Source organism: Mustela putorius, unplaced genomic scaffold (assembly GCF_011764305.1).
Source record: "Mustela putorius furo isolate JIRA1106 unplaced genomic scaffold, ASM1176430v1.1 tig00000083_pilon_pilon_pilon, whole genome shotgun sequence".
In the NCBI taxonomy this organism is placed as follows: Eukaryota; Metazoa; Chordata; class Mammalia; order Carnivora; family Mustelidae; genus Mustela; species Mustela putorius.
This window is the reverse complement of record NW_025421273.1, coordinates 46,723,132-46,743,240: the sequence shown is the minus strand read 5'-3', so window position 1 is coordinate 46,743,240 and position 20,109 is coordinate 46,723,132. Positions and strand designations below refer to the sequence as shown.

The 20,109-nt window shown below is 36.9% G+C and overlaps 1 pseudogene; it reads left to right on the top strand.

The window, feature by feature from the left end:
* Positions 1–18,222: 18,222 nt before the first annotated feature.
* On the top strand, positions 18,223–19,055 carry LOC101682148 (annotated as a pseudogene).
* Positions 19,056–20,109: the final 1,054 nt, after the last annotated feature.

The following is a 20,109-nucleotide window of genomic DNA, read 5'->3' as shown; positions in this document are numbered from 1 at the left end:
CTGTGTTCTGTTCTTTTGTTCCACAATGACGCGAGCATTTTGTCATTGTGCCTTTTATTAACTTAATACCATTTTGATGGAATGAGTTTTGATGACTACCTTTATTTAAGATATCATTCCAACATTCAAAAAAAAAATTTAAAGCAGAACATTTAAAATATTAGTCTTTAGTAAATGAAAAAAAAATTACTGATGACTCTTACAAGGAAAACATTGTTTTGTGTAGGGGAAGTTGTCCTTAAAAATTACCAGCATCTTCAATAAAGACTTATCAATCTGCCTTTTTTTTTTTTCCTTAAAGGTTTATTTATTTATTTAAGAGAAAGTGAGCAAGCTATGAGGGGTGGGAGGGAAAGGCAGAGAATCTAGAGCAGATTCCCGGCTGATCCAGAGAGCCCATTGCAAGGCTTGATCCTACGACCCTGAGGTTATATATAACCTGAACTGCAATCAGGCACCCCTATCAATCTACTTCTTAACAAGCATACAAAGATCATGTAGAGGGTTCAGAAGAATCAAAGGGATGTTTAAAGAACTGGAAAATAATAGCTATGTAGAAAGGCTGAGAAAACTGGGATTTCCTTTTGGGAAAAAAGGCAACTCTAAGGGAATTATTCTTTTAAAATAAGAAGGACAGGATGATAACTGGTGTTTTTTCATCTGCGTTTAGAGCAAGATGAGAGAAAAGGATTGGAGGAAGAGCCAAGGGGAGTTAGGCTACCTGTTAGAAAGGATTCCATCTTAATAAGGATGGTAACCCTGCAAAATTGCAGACATTGTCAAATACGTTCCTGTGTGTATTTGATGCAAATAATAAGCTGCAGAATTTTAAATTCAAAAAGCTGTCCAGAGGTTCCTCAAGATCCTTATGTTCGTCTTTAAACAGGGAAAACAAAAATCAGTATTTCTACCACATCATCCCTCTGTCTTAATCATATGTCATTATTACCAAAGTTGTTAGTAATTGGTTTTTTTTTTTGAGATTTCAATGTGTTTTATTTATCTTAAAAAAATAAATAAAAAATAAAATAAATAAAAGTAAATAAATTAGCTGGTTCTTTTTCACATTAATTTGTTTCATTGAATTTAACTTCAGCTTCACTATTCCCTGGTAGATATAGGAAGTAGGGGACAAATGAGGTTAGCAATTTTAAAACATTTTGTGCAGCAGGATCCTTGCTGGTGATAAAATCTTTTGTGATCAGTCACACAGGAGAGCAGAGCTGCTCTGGTTACCTGGGAGTGAGACAAGACAAAGGGGCAGAGGATGGGGCAGAATCCTGTTGATTTCACCCTCCATACCTGCCCTCACTCCCTGCCCTTCCAACAACCCCCAAGACACCCTGGAGGAACCCATATGGCTTTTTGAGCATAGTTTAAAAATCACTGACCCAGATAAGAATGACATATTAACACTCTCATGGTGTTTTATAGCTCATAAAATGATTTAAAGTATATTATCTGTGCCCTTCCTGCCTCAGCATTCAGGTTCTATTTCAGCAAATCATTTAAAAGCATCTGGTAATAACTTTTGAAAGATGACCATAAGTCTAGTTATATTAGTTATAATGAGGAAAGAAAAAAGTAGTTTCGTGTAGAATGGCTTTCTTTCTTGACAAAAATTATGGGGGGACATTCTTATTTCCATTATTTTAGAAAACATGTGAGATGAAAGGAGTTTATATTGGTTAAAAGTACAAGAGAGAATTCTAATATAAAAAACTTTGATATTGGACCAGGGCCAAATCAGGTACACAGTAGGCCCACAAGGCTTTTCAGGGTGCATGAAAATGTTTTATACTTTTTAAAACCAGAATTTAGAAAATGAATTCAGTCAAAGAAAATGATTTAATATATAACATTAACATGTTATTTTGATCACCTCCTTTTTATCCCATTGCACAGGGAATGATTCCTGACCTGCAATTTTGGCAATGGCCAAAAATGAGACACTTGACCCTGGACAGATGAGCCAGAGTTCACTGGTCACATAGACTCCCAGCCTAGGAGAGGAGTGCATTGCACCATTCAGACCCCCACAGAGGTGCACTCAGAGCACAGTGAACACCTGGGGGCTCTGGGTGGAGGTTTTATAATACTAAGAGGTCAGGTGTCCCCTGGTTCCCACAGGAAAATGTAATTGGCTAATTTGAACAAGTCCACAGGCTGGCCAGGAACTGAAATCCACTACTCAGGGATAAACGAGAGTGATGCTTGGGCTCTTTGATGGAGGATTTGGGGGTGGGGGGTGCAGACTTTGTCCATGGGAGCAGAGTAGGGAGCAGAAATTATGGTGAAGCCCTTCGCCGCCTTCTGTATTTCACAAACTGTCAAGGCAGCACATGATATCGAACTTCAGGGAGTCTTAGACCATACATGTCTTTATACCAATACAGTTATAAAATAATATATTTAAGGGGTTTATTTTTAGATGGAGGAGACACAAAAGTTCAAGTGCCTAAGAGAGATATAGAACTAGCATGCCCCCTGGCAGTCTCAGAACAAAACAAGTCTCTTAATTAACTTCCATATCTGCAATGATCTTGCTCTGTTCTAAATGTCCAAATTTAAAAATGATGGAGTCCGAACACCCAGAGTTAGTGCATGAAAGACCTCCAGGTGAACTGTGGAGAGTCAGGTTATGTGATCGATGTGATTTTCTTTCCTGAGAAAGTATTATATCTAATCTTGAGCATGTTTCTGAATTGCTCTGAACTACAAGTTCCTTATATTTAAAGATTTTATTTATTTATTTATTTATTTGAGAGAGAGAGAGAGAGCGAGAGAGTACTTGAGTAGAGGAGCAGAGGGAGAGGGAAGCGGAGTCTGCACTCAGCTGGAGCCTGATGTAGGACTCAATCCCATAACCCTGTGATCATGACATGAACTGAAATCAAGAGTCAGACGTTCAACCAACCAAGCCACCCAGACACCACTACAAGTGCCTTATATTTAAGGAAATATTATGAATATTAGATCAGTAGAGTAGGGAAAACGTCTCTCACAGTGCCCAGCAGATGTTAGTTGGATTTAAATCATCATTGCAATCAAGTCGTCTAACTTTACTGTTTCCAAATATTCTTTACAGATTTTACCTGATGTGAGTAGGCACTGAAATTTTATTAAATGAGTGGATGGGTAGATAAATTCATGAACTCATATACGCACAAGGAGTCCTTGTCTTCACTCACAGTTTCCTTACCTAGAATGTTCTCGCCACTCTTCTGTGCTTAGCTAAGTTCTGCCCTTCTATAGAAGACCAACTTTCGTCTCAGCAAATGATTTTTTAGTAACCAGTTCCCTTTGATATCTTCTCTAAACTTCTGAAGAATTTATTCTCTAAGGCCCTCTTTTTAATTGAAACTACAACATCTTGGTTTTAATTCTTTAGATTATTTCCTATCTAGGAAAATTGTAGAATTGTAAAAAATATTAAGTTATAAGGCTATACCTTTTTGGGGGTGCCTGGGTGGCTCAGTGGGTTAAGCCTCTGCCTTCGACTCAGGTCATGATCCCAGGGTCCTGGGATCGAGCCCCGCATCGGGCTCTCTGCTCAGCAGGGAGCCTGCTCCACCCCCGCCTCCGCCGCCTGCCTCTGCCTACTTGTGATCTCTGTCTGTCAAATAAATAAATAAAGACTATACCTTTTTGTTTTCTTAGACCTAGGATCATTTCCTGCTCACAATAGGAACTTAGTCAAAGATAAATACCAGTCTTTTCCTCCTCATTCTTGCATTTCCGGCTTGTTTTAGTTGATAGCATTCTCATTCCTCTAGTCATTTAGACAAAATCTCAGAGTTTTCACAGATAAATACAGAATCCCAGGTGTCCTGGAATGAGTATGATCCCTATCTGTCTGAGAGCAGTGTTGCTGTTAGAGAGCAAGAGTTAGAAGTGGAAGAGCAAGGTTCACTGACTTAGGCCACTTGGTCCATGACATCCTTCCTGATGATCCAGGCTTTCATACCCACCTCAGTGTTTCTTCAGACCCTTTCATTCTCCTGCATTATTCCTTCATCATTGACCCTGCTCCATCTTTGAAATGTTTCCCATACATGTTCCAGGTCCATGTCCTCACTACCGAAAGTCAGGCCTCCCTTCTGAGTTATTGATACAAACTCAAAGTGGGTTTCTCTATCTCTAGCTTACACATCCCTCCATGTATCCTATCTCTTATGCACTGAATTATCTTCATAAGGCAGTTAATTTTTTATTCAAAAAGATAACCTCTGGATCTAAATTTTCAATTGGTTATTCAATATCAGATTATCTACAGTATAAAAATCCATGTCTAAATCCTTTTGCTTAGAATTGTAGATCTCCTGCAATATTTCAGTAACTATTTTTCCAGTTTTATCAAGTATCATATCACATCTTTTGAACTTGTGCAAACTAGATTCACTACTCTTTGAAAATCAACCAGTATTTCCTGTTTCTCTGACCTCATTCAAGCTTGCTCTTTCTATTCAAACTGTCTGTCTATAAACAGGCCTTATAAATTATATCCTCATCATCCTAAATCCATTTCAAATCTCAAATCTGTTAAGCTTTCTTGTATAACCTTCCAAGAAGTCTGTATCTCCTATTCTGCATGTTTTATGACTTCTATACATGTTGTCCACTCTTTGTTCCACCATATTTCATAATTTATCATAAAATAATAAGCATCTGTGTGTTTGTATGTGTGTGCATGCACACACATGCATACGAGTGTGATTTTCTGCTGGATGGTAAAATTCCATTTGACAAAAACCAATGTCTTATTATCCCTCCATCTCTAATAGTGCTCAGAACCATTCCTTGCCCAAAATGGGAAGACATTGACCGCTATTGAATTCAATTTTTCCTGAACTGAGAAAGGAAAGCCTCTAGGGCCTTAGTATCAGAAATAAAATATTCAATTAGATGTGTTCATCTAAAATGGAACAGAAAGCCAATACATGTTATATGCATTATTCCATTAATTATCTTAATATCCTCCTTCAAATTTGAATGCAGACATTATCTACCCTCATGTAAGAAATTCTGTGGTCACTAGAAGAAAAAACAATAAAGAATAAACTGACTTTTCCTGTAAAACCATTTTCAAATATTTTCTAAGACAAGATATTTCACAAATAAAGAGTTCCATGGATATAGGAGTTTTTACAATACCAAGTTAAAGTTGGACCAATATTTCGCCACAGAATTTCAATATATTTTTAATGAATTGTGAATATCAAACAGAGAGAAACAGTGTATAGAATTCCCTAAGCATATTGTTATACAGAAACCTTTTCTCCCAGAACATATTGCATATCAATGGACTATTTGGGAATCCAGTCTTCATTAGTGTTAATCTATTTCAGTATGACTTTCAATCTATTGTGTAGGCTACATCATTTTTGTAAGAGATAGAACACTTAATTAATAACACACTTAAATGTATAAGCATATCAAAATATCTCTCTGAAAACTTAAGCCAATCAAAACAGTATTTCCCACTGTAAGTCATACTAAAAATTCCTTATACTATCGACAAGGCTATATTTATATGGGCCAAATTCATTACATGCTCAAATAAAATACCATGCTACACTTTTTCAGTACAAAACATCAACTAAACAATTTTCCATAAATGTATGCGTTTTGTGCATGACTTTTGAGTTCATGGAACCTAGCATTTAGGGGCTGAGAAAGATGATAAACAAACTGAAACCATTTAATTTTTAATTATTTAATTTTTACCCAATAAAAATTCCTAGCTTTACACAGACATCAACTTTATTTATAAATATCTGTGTGGATGAGATTTTCCATAATGTTTTCATTATCATGAATCAGCTATATCCTAAAGTCAGTCACATGGTAAGCAGGAGATTCTTGGGCAACGATCAGAGATTAAAGAGACAGCTAATCATCATTATCTAAATACTTAATGAGAAAAAGACTAAAATTTTTTGACTTGGTCATAACAATGATTTAAACATTAAAAGTTGTCTTACTATTGTTTTAGTATAAACTTATAGGTACTGTCATGAATAAGTAATACATTGTGCACCTTGAAAGAAATTTATAGTAGTCTAGAACACCCCTCAAAATTCTTCTCATTGGAGGCACTAGAACGTTAGCCATGGTTATTATTTACTATCATCTCAGTTCTCAAATTAATCTGTAAAATTATGCATTTATTTGGTTTGTACTTAGGGATCATAAAGATAGCAAAATAATTAATTGAGATTAAAACCAGTTTATGGAATAAAAGTGATATGTAATCAACACTTCACACTTATTGGTCAATCTTCCTAGCCCATGATCCATCATTAGTAGGATTCAGAGATGAGTTAGGTTTTTAGGCTGATTCAACCACAATATATGTGATCCAATCTGAGAGCCAGGCCTACTTTTTTTCACTTGATGCAAGGACAAGAAACTGAAAGATAGCCATTAAGGATCCACGTGTGACTAAGTATCGTGTAAGTCTTGGTTTTAGCCTCTGTGTGTGCCTGAAGTATAACATCTATTTTAACAACTGAGGGAAGCCATATTATTCTAGGAAAAGCTATTCTGCAATAAAAATGGAAGAGCAAGGTGAGGCAAAATGATTTTCAATGAGTAATATGAGAAAGAGATAAAAGATGGAGAGAGAGAGAATACTTCCTACGGCTCTGATGACATCAAATTTCTCCTTTGATGTTGTTCCATCCAACATCCAAAAGATGTTACTTTTTTAGGCCCACTTTCAGTTATTGTGTGTTTTGAGCCTCTCATGTATTCCATTGTTTAAAATCTCCATTTTGCTCAAGCTAGTTCAAATGAGTTTATGTTATTTGCCATGGCAAATTTTAAATAATGCATTCACAGAATTAATTTCAGCATAAATGTCATTATTGCAAGTTATTGCCAGTGCAGTCCAGTCAATGACCACCAAGAATACACCCGTGGTTGGATAGGTTGGAGTTGATTGCACATTGTAGCCAGGGAGAACACTCCTCAGGGAGCTATGGACCAGTAGAGTGTGTTAGAAGACACTTCATAGAATTCGGACTTGTGAATTGGAGAGCAGCTTTAAGGAAGTTTGATGTCGCTCTGGATTGACTGCTGTCAGGAACTGTGAGTAATTCTGTGATTAGGCATCTTAATACATCTTATCGAGAAGAAGAGAAGACTAGATTGAAGCCAAAGATATAACTAGTAGAGAAGTAGCAATCACTCATCTTAGCTTGTTCTGGTCAAGGTGCATGTGTTCTACATGTTTTGACACGATTACTGAATGATCTTGTTTTCATTTTGATCCATCATGATCGTAGAGTGGCCTAGTCTGATACAGATATTCTATGAATTGTTTCATGTTCAGCTAAAGAGCACCAAGTTGTGATCTGACCTAATCATCAGTCCCTCCTCATTACGGGATTAGTGACACTATATCTGCCTCACGTCACGCTGTTTCATCTTGTGTTGTCCTCCAGACTCTGTTTTTGAAGCTGATCTTCTCTATAGCTGATGCTTACCTTGTTTTGTTCCCATCAGAACAGAAGGGGACATTTTTCTGTCAAGGAATATAACTCTAGTAACAAAAATTGTTAGTCTCTAAATTGTGCTAAAGTTCAAGCATCATATGAAGTATCTTCATCTACTATACTTCTTAATCTCTAAATCTTGTTCCTTCTTTGCACAGCTTTTTGCTAGTCATAAATATATGACACTTTCTCTAGGACAAGCTGCTCTTGCTAGCTCAACCCTACCTACCCACTCATTTCCCTCTCTCTCTCTGCTCAGTGCAACATCTAGCAGAACTTAATGGTGGGAAAAGGGGGGGGGGGCTTTGTATCTCCCAGTTTTTGTTACAAAAAATGTGCTTTCCAATTTGAAAATTTCCTGGATTCAGAAACTACCAGAGGAAGTTTCTCTGGCAGAATGGCCATAATAATGATTTTATGATGTTCTCTGTACAGCTCTACCAAATAGGCCTTTGCTATAAGAGTTTAAGTCTTTTAACTTAATTTAATTGCTTAATAAATTTTTATTCTATTATTTTATTTTATTTTACTTTTATGAAGATGATTTATGCACAGTTTGAATGTCTAAGGGAAAAACTAAAGGACAAGAATAACTTACCTGACACTGAAGTAGGCGTACTACCCACAAACCTGAACCAGGTCACGTATTTCTGAAGATTCTAGCGTTGTTGCTATGGACAGGAGTTCTGAAGTTGGGCTGACTAAAGTCAAACATTGTCTTCCACTTACAAGCTGTATGACAGATTGAGTTATTTAACCTCTCTGTGCTATAGTTGCTTTATCTATAAAATGGAGCAAAGAAGAACATTTGTCTCACAGGGATACCATGAAGGTCCAAAGACAAAATGTACGTAAGGAATTTGCCAGAGCTCCTGGAGCATAACGAGTCCTCAGTAATATGCACACAAAAGAAATACACACACATAAAGACATCTCTCTCTCAATCTCTCTCTCTCTCTCTCTCACACACACACATACTTTTCTCACATAAATAATCTGTTTAATAGAGAGATTTCATAACTTTTAATAAAAATATTTATAAAAAACAATTAACAGCTCATCTTATAGGATAAATATCCATTAATAGTCACAAATTTCCTTCAATTTACAAACACAGACATTTTCTCATCTATTCCTTTCCCAAATTCCTAATCTCTGCTAGATTGTATTAGAATACAAGCATAAAAGCACATATCTTTGATATTAAGCAGTCATTTTACACAAGAACAGGCTTTTGCAAGTTTGGTATTTCTGCATAGGTTTCCACCGCTGCTTAAACATTTGAAATTGCAGATTCTAAAGAAAAGTAATATCATGGCTTGCCTGGGGTCTTTCACAAAGTAGACATATTTTTGACAAATTCCACACTTTCTGTTGTACTGTGAGAACAGGTCTTTGTGACTAAGAATGAATATAGGCTTCTCTAGGTCCTAAGAACAGTGAAAAAGTAGACTTGTCTACAAATAGGGGTTATAATCACTCAATCAGTGATTTTTGTTCCAGAAAGTTGCTTCCACAGCATTGGGGAAAATGTTACCAAAATAAATCATCCAGATAAAATATTGAAATACATTAAATCTTAAAAAAGAGCAATATCAGATATTGCACTTTCCAAAATATATTACTATTTTATATTTATATTGGCTTTTTTAAGATTTCTCTTTTGTTTTTCAAAGAAAAATGAGTACTAGTTTAGCAGAAATAACAAACATGAGGCAGATATATGAAAAATGAGATAAAGATTCAAAAAGGAAGAATATTCCTAATTATGAGTATTAGGTTATTAGGAATAACCCAATTATGGTTATTCCTGAACCATGTCAAATGAGTGACATGGTTTAAAATAAAGTTTATAAAATGGAATGTTATGAATTTTTTTCGCTTTTTCTTTAAGTACTTCTCAAAAAGGAAGGTATGGTATAAATATATATACATAAACCAATTGTCCAGTGGAAAAAGTGCAAGTCTTGAAGATACTATTACCTTATTAATATATCAGTTATTAAAATAAAAAGTACATTTTTATCAATTATATCTGGTGATATATATTGAAAATTCTCCTTACTTACATTAAGTAAACAACTGGAATTGTATAATCTAAATTGTACCCTAACAAAATTTTCAAGAAATGACAATATAAGTAGTGGTATCCTTTCTGATGAAGTTGAGTCTCTTATAGCTAGTGTTTATTAAGTACTTACCACTTCTCAGGTACTGTGCTAAGTATTTTACATTTATCATATATGAATTTTACCCAAGAAAAAAACCCTGTGAAATATGTATCATAGCCGCCGTTCCACAATTGAGGTCCTAAATCTCAGTGAATCAATAGACATGCCCAAGATCACAGGAACAGTAGGAGGTGGCAGTTCTATTAAAATCTAAAACTTCTTTTCTTAATCACTAAGCTATAACACCTCTCCTAGGCAGTCGTGTGTTGAATGCTCAGTAAATCCTAAACCTCCATTATCTCATGTACTCTATACAACTACTTTTCACGGGTAGGAATCTACGAAAGATGAGAAAACAGAGTTCAAGGTCACATGTTAGTCAGCTAAGCATATTAATTGCAAAACCAGAATCTAAATGCAGGTTTGTCTAAATCCAGAGACATTCTTGTAATCTGTTATCTGTAATCAGATTACCATCCAATTATTATGCCTGCCTGGAAAAAATAGTATTGTTTTATTCTATGTATATTCTCATTCAGACCAGCATTGCCCTAATAACTGGTAAATATTTTTGAAGCAGTAAATAATTATTACTATTATTATTATGTACTTTTCCACCTCACCTCAAAAGGAATCTTGCAAGCATTTAGAGAGTTGTGGGAGGTGTGTTTTGTTTTGTTTTGTTTTGTTTTGTTTTGTTTTGTTTTATGTCAAGGGTGTTGAGCTATATTTTCTGAGACAGATTTGAATATTTGAATTTAGGCTTAATAAATGCAATTTAAAATGTAATAGGAAAATTTAAAGTGGAGGAAATAAGATTACATATTTCTGACACAAGTGTGGATACTTCATCACAATGCTAGGCCAAGTGAGAAAGTAATGCAGGAAAATACTATCATCTTGAACAGCCTGCATTTTTTATGTGTTTAGCTGTTAATAGTGGGAATGCAGTCAAAATTATTTAAAAGAGAAACTGGAAACTGGAAAAATAATTAACTTGATGGAATCCTTATATGTTGACTGCTGTTTACACATTATTTCTCAATTTATAGAATCACAAGCACTGCCACTAAGCTACCTGTTAGACTTGCAAGACAACAATATCTCTATCCACAAATTGTATTTCACAAGCAGAGTTTTAGAGAAATTTTGTGACCGTAAGAAAACTCCTGGATTAGGAGAAATGTCACACATATGCATACCTTTTCCATGAGTATGGCTTTCTTGTTCAAAAAAAAAAAATAAATAAAAACCAATGCAGGCAAATACCAAAAATGATATGTGGTTGGGTCAAACCAATGCAGGCAAATACCAAAAATGATATGTGGTTGGGTCACATATTGGTTGGGTCAGCCTGATCCTGGGTCAACAAAAAATGTGCCAAAGAGCATATGAGTGATGCTGAAAAGTAGGAGCATTTAGGAGAGCAACTCTGAAGACCTAATTACTGGGAGGGTATCGGAACAGGAAATGAAAACCATTTAAGTTCTGAAGGTTTATGTCTCCAGGGAAGAAAGGTGCAAAGATATTAACTTAATGGAATGCTAATATGTTTAGCGTTGCTCTCACTGTCTTTGCTTTCCATTTACATAGTTACAGGTGCTCCCACGAAGCTGTTATTTTAACTTTGCAGAACAGAATGCCACTGCCTCAGATTTTATTTAATAAGCATACTTTATTTGAGAGCTTTTGCCTTTAAATGTTACAGAGTAATAGAAGAATCCTGTCTCCTCTACTCCCAGCTTCACGTCACCAAAATGAGATTCTAGTTGCCACAGATTGCAAGTTCAAGGTGCTCACCTTTGAACTAATTGAAACGGGTCAGAGGTCTAGATCTGTGGTAAAAATTACCAGGAGCCATTTCCATGGCCATTTGGCTGGAGACTCAACTCTCACCAAAAAACATCATGAATGTCCTTCACTTATGCTTAGAGCAAGATATCAATCCGACTATTTCCCCCAAAGTACTGTCTGGGAAGTAAAAAGTGTGTTAGTCATCTCTTATGGAGGTCTTAGATTTTACCTTTCTTCGTTTGAGCTGTCAGTACAGCCAGAAGCTCTGTGAGAGCTACAGTACTCTTCCTTCAGGCATGACCTTACCATGTACCTTTCCTCTTGCCAGTGCTGCGTGCTCTTGTGTGCTGTCCTGGTGCTCCCCTGTTGAGGGCTTAGGATGCTTCTGAATACCTATAGGTGAACCCAAAAGGGAGAGAAATTTAACACTCCAGGAGGTACCTTTGGTGATCAATCCCTGCCCCTTGCACCCTCCCAGTGGACTGTCCTGAGACATGATAGAATGTCTCATTAAATGATCAAATATCAAATAGTCAAGACTCACCTACTGGCAGTCAACTCAGTAGCACACCCTTCCATTGATTCTCTCATGAGACCTACTTAGCTCTCCTCGTCCCTTACTTCTGCTCCCTGGGATTGCACTGCCTGATCCAGTAGAAACCACAGGCCTTTGCCTCAGGCTCTGTTTAATCTGGAGAAATCAGACTAAGTCAGAAAAACATAAGGTTCTTCACTGATTCCTTCACAAGGCAAACAATACCAGCTGAGAAAAATGAAAGCTTTCATATCCTCCACATATTGCTTTAAAAACACTTATTGAATGACTATTAAATGTCAAGTAACCTACTTGATGCAGTAGATACAATGGTGCATAAGAAGGCTACCTCAGGGGGTGCCTGGGTGTCTCAGTGGGTTAAGTCTCTGCCTTCAGCTCAGGTCATGATCTCAGGGTCCTCAGATTGAGCCCCGGGGGCTCCCTGCTCAGCAGAAAGCCTGCTTCCCCCTCTCCCTCTGCCTGCCTCTCTGCCTACTTGTGATCTCTCTGTCAAATAAATAAATAAATTCTTCAAAAAAAAAAAAAAAAGGTGGCTACCTCAGCACTGGAGACACTCACAGTCCCTTGGAGACATAAAAATCAAGTCAATAAATAATTAGAACTTGCATTACATGCTAAGAAGGAAACAAAACAACACTCTAAGGAAAAAAAAAATAGCTGAAGGAGGCTCTCTTAAATAGGGCTGCACTGGGGATGTTCAACAGACAGAATTTTCACAGTTCCAGGAAACAGAAGCTAAGTCCCGCTGGTAACCAGAAGATGCTAAAAGTCTATCAGGTAGCTTACAACGTTGTCAGGAAGAATGGAGAGCCAGGCTCTGAGACAAAGCTTTCCAGGACAAAACCCAAACCCAAACAACAAAGTAGCAGCTGGTGATGTTTCTGCTGACCCACCAGGACCAGGATACACCATATCTCCTGCCCACTGATGTCACTTTGGTGTGAAGAACTTGACTTCCTAACCACTGGAAAACAGCTACTGTAGCACCAAAGCCCAGACGTCTCTATTCCTGTCACAACAGCAAAAAGTAAAGCACCGTCCAGAACTTCTGATGGTTTACTGAGAGTAGGTCTGATTAGTCGTCCTCGACATGGATCTGCTTCTTCATGCAAGGAAGCCAGGAATTTGGAGTTCCGATGTTTTTGCTGGACAGGTGAAATTCACAATGTGGGGGCTCCCATAAATGCAGAAAGGCAGACATAAGAGGAAAGATGCATTAGCAGAGTATTCAAAGGCCTTGGGGAAGTTTACTGCCCCCAAATTGCTATATAAAGAACTGAGAGATGGTTTATATTCAGAACTAGATCAAGATATAATAGGGCTACGTTAAAGAGAGCTATATCTGGATCATATAGGACAAAAGTAGCGCAGGCTGGGGTTGGACAGCTGGACAGGGTCACACCACGGACGTCAACACATGTTACCCTTTAAATACCATCCCTGTCCAGCTGTCCGCTATTCCGGCTGTTTCCAGTGGTGAAATAATTTGGAGTCCACCTAAACCACAACTATGAACTTGGAAACTCATTTTCTCAGCATTATAAATTCAGAGACCCAATAAATATTCATGTGGAATGAATGGATGGCACAAAAGATGAATTTTCATATAAAGGATTTGGTCTTAAAGTTGGAATATTTTAATAAGACCTGAACATTTTCATTTGGATGCTAATATTCTGAAAATTGTTAGTATATGACTAATAATCACGTTCTCCAACTATTTATGATATTTTGAAAAATAGAACTACAAAATATTTTGTTGCATCCTCCTTCTAGGTAAATCATAACCATATGCATATTTTCCTAAATCACAGTATAAATCCACAACTAATTATTTATGCACCTGATAAATTTGTTGCAGGATTTCAGCATCCATTCTTTTTTCTATCACTAAGAATTAGATTTTAAACACTCCTTTCAGAAACCCAAACTTGGGTGATGTTTAAGGACAAATAGTGTGTCCTCTTAAAGCTTTGAAGGTATTAATACATGTTGTATGAAAAATGTAATATCATAAAGGTATATCACACAATAAGTATCAATACCTCCAATCTTTTATTCTTTCCAAAATAACACATGGTATAGAAGCATGCAAATCTTTTACACTGAGAAGAAATCTGTGGGTTCTTTTTTCATAACAAAGAATAAACTCAGTTTGAGATAGCTGGCTACATGCTATCCATTTTCTGAACCTGTAGCCAGAGATTACTTACTGTAATAACTAATGGCTACCATTTACTGAACAGTGTCATACACCATCATGATCACATGAGATATCACATTTACTTCTCACATCAGTAATGTGGTTCTTATTCCCATCTTACACATAAAAGAATGATGGTTCACTGTGATTTATGGACTTTCCAAATATTACCAAGCTAAAAATCTCAAAGCAGTGTCACACAGCTACATGAAATACGTGAGATCAGGGATTCCACCAAGGTCCTTGATCAGAAAGTCTGGTGTTCCTTTTACTTTTCCACACTATCACTACAGTAGGAACACTCCTCCATAAACATCTCTACTAGTTTAGAAATAGGTATAAAAATAACTCCACAAGTGGCCACTTTATATTATAACTAGTCAGAGCAACAAGGCAGCTCCGATTCCTCTTTTCATCAAATCTAAACAGAGGCATTTTTTCCCATTTTTCTTCGTGGCTGATGGGAAGGGAGCTACACAGAGGAAAAAGCTGATTCTCTCAGCTACTCTCCTGGATGGAAAGAGCAGTCAAGATGTAAAGACATCTCTAAAGCAGAGTTACTTTCTAAGTCTCCTTGGGGACTTGCCAGAAGGTAGAGTGTGCATCCAAATCCCAGATGTGGAGATACCACACATTGTCACACATCACACACTGTCACTTGATATGTTTCGCTGTGTCTTTGGTTCTAATATATTTTATGGTGTTCCCATTCCAAAGCGATGAGAAAGACACAACTCCCAAAAGCATAATCCTCACTAGGTAGTGATTCTCCAAATAGAAACAAGGACAATATTAAGAGGAAAGCCTAGTATTTACTCGGCAATAGCATACACCAGCAACGTCACATGGGGCATCACGTTTATTCCTCACGTTAAATTATGTAGCAAAGGCCCTTCTCCACTGGAAGGGACAGTGGGAGGAATAGCTACAGAGGGCATATCTAGATGCAAGGGCACTATTTGTTGAATGGATGTAGTACGTCCAGCTGAAAATTATTAGCTTACAGCAGCCCTGGTCCCATAGGTCTCTACATTTTTCTGGAAACTAACCCTCAACTATCTATGTCATGACTTAATTCTGGAAGGCCCAGAAGGTATGCCATGTGCATTCACAAAAACATTTGTCTGCAGCTGTAAAATGGCAATGAATTTTTTGTTGCTTTTAATGTGCGGAAACCACAAAGGTGTTCTGTGTCAATGAACAATATCTGAGACGACCTGTTTATCACCAGGCAGCAAAGCTTAAGAAACTCTTGAGGAGACACTGTAACAATTGAGAAGTAAGCAGGTGGGTTCATTTCTGAATTAGGAAGATCTACATAATTTCTTGTCTTCTACTCCTGGCTTCCTAGCACTTTATATTTGTATTAGCTTTTCTTGAGTGATGTGTAAATGTATTACCCACATATTACTTTCAGATGTCACCAGGAGAAGCTATTCTAAGCTGATTCTTAATTTTGCAGGTCTGCAAATCTTATTTAGTTTGCCCAGAGGACAGACTTAGGCCAACAAAATTAACAAATACCGATTTCTAAATCATATGCCAACCAATTAATTTATAGGGAGAATATTTATTACTTAGGGACATAAATATTCATGTTTGTATTGTACCATGACTAGAAATTTTCAGTCATTTTGATTTATGATTATGCATTTATCAATATCTCTATGTTCTCTGTAATATGAGTGTTCAGGAAAGTTGGCTCTCCCTATGCTATTAAGAAGAGGTAGGATACAAAATATGCCGACCAAAGACATTTAAGTCATATGCAGTAGAAAAGTGCCAAATTCTATTTGATGCTTAGTCTACAGATAACAACTTTTCAGATGTTTCTATCTCAACAAAATGATAGACATAGACTAGAAAAAATTGCATAGAGAGACATAAATCATTTTCCTCATCTGTGGTCTTCCAGCAATTATATTACAGAATCAATTTAGGTGCTCAGGCAATTGAACTACATCTGTCATTCAAAAGTCTTCAAATGAGAAGCTGATGTAACTTCTTGACTAGCATTCAAAATGAATTATTAATATTATTTTTACTACACTCAGGTCACACTTTGAATAAAGGGCATAAGTGGAAGACAAAAAAAAAAAAAAGAGGAAAACCAGGTGGGTTTTTTGTGATTTTTAAGTTTCAACCTGTCTTTGTATCCCTACACATTCTCTATTTCCTCTATTTCCAATAAGTAAGGTATTCCATCATTCACTCCTTCATCCAATTATTACTGTTGTCTCCTCACAGATTTGATGCCAATATTAACGTCTTTGAAAGGGGAAATATTATGAAAGTACAACATATCATGTCTTATACTCTCACCTCATAATATTTTGGCTTATGGTCTCCACCAAAGCATTAATAATCAAAATTGAGAATAATTCAAAACAGAAGAGCTCGACCATAATCTTTTAAAATCAGTTTTATTTATAATTTCTACAGTTTTATTCCTTAGTATCTTTTACTGGAGATTTTTTTAAAAGATTTTATTTATTTATTTGACAGACAGAGATCACAAATAGGCAGAGAGGCAGGCAGAGAGAGAGAGAGAGGAGGAAGCAGGCTCCCCTCTGAGCAGAGAGCCCAATGTGGGGCTCGATCCCGGGACCCCAGGATCATGACCTGAGCCTAAGGCAGAGGCTTTAAGCCACTGAGCCACCTAGGTGTCCCTACTTGGGATTTTTTTTAAGGCACTTTTTATTCTGCAGTCATTCAGTAGCTGAAAACTAAGATAAACTTTGAAAGAACGTGACAGATTTAAGACAAACCAGGCTTTCTTACTTGCAGGTGGATATCAAGACTTGAATATAAGATACTTGGATATAACTAACATAAAAACAAGCTAAATATTCAAATAAATATTTTCTAAGATAAAATTGAATGACTTGTACCATTATCTCATAACTATTTATATAAATAGTTCTTTTACCATTTAGTATTGCTATTAATGGCAGATCGTGTGCTCTTTTGCCCTACCAGTACTCTACTAACAATGGTTTCAAACATAGTCATAAACATAGTCATAGTCTAGTTTAAGAAAAATACCTGCTATTTTTTATATCATTGAATGTATAAGCTCTGAAGCAGCATACTGAGCACACAAAGAATTATAGCTATATCCTAAAGTAAGATGGATATGTCATTAAGTGAACAAACTCTTTCATAAATTGCCCCTGGGAACTACAGGATCAGTTCTTTTATGTAGGAGATTGGAGATGTCACACTAACAATCTTGTTTGGTCTTCTTAAGTCTACACAATCGTGTTCAAGAACAGAACATGAGCTAAAGACATGTGAAGAAAGCCGAAACTAGCTATCTGCTCTATCACAGCAGCTTCTCATTTTTTTAAAGATTTTATTTATTTACTTGACAGAGAGAGAGACATAAGAGAGGAAACACAAGCAGGGAGAGTGGGAGAGGGAGAAGCAGGCTCCCCACTGAGCAGGGAGCCTGATATTGGGCTCAATCCCAGGACCTTGGGATCATGACCTGAGCTGAAGGCAGGTGCTCAACTGACTAAGCCACCCAGGTGCCCTTGTTCCTGATTTCTTAAATATATTCTCTATAAATGAATCATGTCTTAAAACAGATGAAGAAAGTCCCCCAGCTGAATGGTCCCCCATCTAGCACCATTGCTGATATCAAAAAACTTTCCCTCACAGCCACGGAAAGAGTGTGTGGGCTGAGTAGGAGCAGAGATCACCTGGCTCAAAGGACACCGAAGCTCTCCACACCTCTGCCCAAAGGCTGACCCGACCACACGGGTCACTCAGGAGAGAAAGTGATTGAAGAACTCAGAGGACACCTGTATGATTGAAACTATTCAAAGTCAAGAGTCTGCCTATTCTTTCAACCATATTCCAGCACTCCCAGGATATAAAATGTGATTGAACTGAACATCTATTCGGCTGATCATCAGGAACTATGCTGTTAGCAGGAAGGAAGACAAAACATGGATACATATGCCTGAAGTTTATCAAAACGTTACATTCCCTATAATGCAGTTTCTTGGCAGTACAGAAGTGGAGCAGCCTAAAGGAACAGAAGTTGTGGGAGGTGCTGTCAGAAAACTCAATTTTCCAAGACCTATCAAGAAATCGGAAGGCCAGAAAATTCCTCAAGTTGAGCTGCAAATACCAGTACATGGAGTCAAAGTTCCAGAACCGAAAACAAAGGAAGGCCAACACAATTTCCAGCTTCATAGAATATTCTTTTGTGCAGATGACAAAACTGACAAGAGGATATTCACTTTCATATGTAAAGATTCTGAGTCAAATAAATATTTGTGTTGTGTATTTGACAATTAAAATTGTGCTCAAGAAATAACTTTAGGAATTGGCCAAGCATTTGACCTGGCATACAGGAGATTTCCAGAATCTGGAGGAAAAGATGTTGAAACAAGAAAACATATTGCAAGATTACAGAAAAGAATTCAAGACTTAGGAACTGAAAATATGGAACTTAAAAAAAAAGTGCAAGATTTGGAAAGCCAGTTAAGAATAACCTAAGTATCAACATCTCCAGCGTCAGTGTGACACCTAAGTCACCCTCCACTGACATCTTTGATACGATACCATTTTCTCCAATATCATACACATCTTTGACATCTACTCGCAATGGGACATAGCTACCTCCAATACCTAGTAGATCAACTGAGATCAACGGAACTCATTTAGAGCAGAACCCTTTGACCCATTTAACTGTGGAGCAGGGGTTTTCCCTCTCAATTTCCATCAGTCAAAATTAGAGGAGATGCAGGAGTGATTCAGAATGCGACTAACTCCTGGAAGGCACAGTCTTTTATCTTGAAACATGAGATAGTAGGTGCTAATGTCAAGAACAAGAGATCCAGATTTGTGTTAAATTTGTTTTATATGCATATACATCATTCCTTATTAGTTTATGACAGGTAGTATATGTGTGCCAATATATTTTTTAAGATCTTTACTTTTTGAAAATTATTTTAGTAGAATGTCTTCCACTATCAATCTATAATGTTTATTTTAAAAACAACTCACCGAAAAGTAAGTCATAATTTAATGTTCCTTTCTGTTTCTCTTGTAGATGAATTTATAATCAAAAAACAAATTATCCAAATATCTGTTTTTGTCTGAGTTCTGAGTAATTAGCATCTTGAAATTTGTGTTCATTTTCCAGGCTGATAGGTTATTGTTGACCCCCAAAAGCCATACCTTGATGATACCTTCCAAAGTGTTTTTTTTTTATTGTGTTATGTTAGTCACCATAAAATACATCATTAGTTTTTGATGCAGTGTTCCAAGATTCATTGTTTATGTGTAATACCCAGTGCTCCATGGAATACGTGCACTCCTTAATACTCACCACCAGGATCCCCCATCTCCCCATCCCCTCCCCTCTAAAATCCTGGTTTTTTGTTTTGTTTTGTTTTTTATTTCTTTTCAGCATAACAGTATTCATTGTTTTTGCACCACATCCAGTGCTCCATGAAATCTGTGCCCTCTCTAATACCCAACACCTGGTTCCCCCAACCTCCTACCCCCACCCCTTCAAATCCCTCAGGTTGTTTTTCAGAGTCCATAGTCTCTCATGGTTCACCTCCCCTTCCAATTTCCCTCAACTCCCTTCTCCTCTCCATCTTCCCTTGTCCTCCATGCTATTTGTTATGCTCCACAAATAAGTGAAACTATATGATAATTGACTCTCTCTGCTTGACTTATTTCTCTTAGCATAATCTCTTCCAGTCCCATCCATGTTGCTACAAAAGTTGGGTATTCGTCCTTTCTGATGGAGGCATATTACTCCATAGTGTATATGGACCACATCTTCCTTATCCATTCATCCATTGAAGGGCATCTTGGTTTCTCAGAGTCCACAGTCTCTCATAGTTCATCTCACCCTTCAAT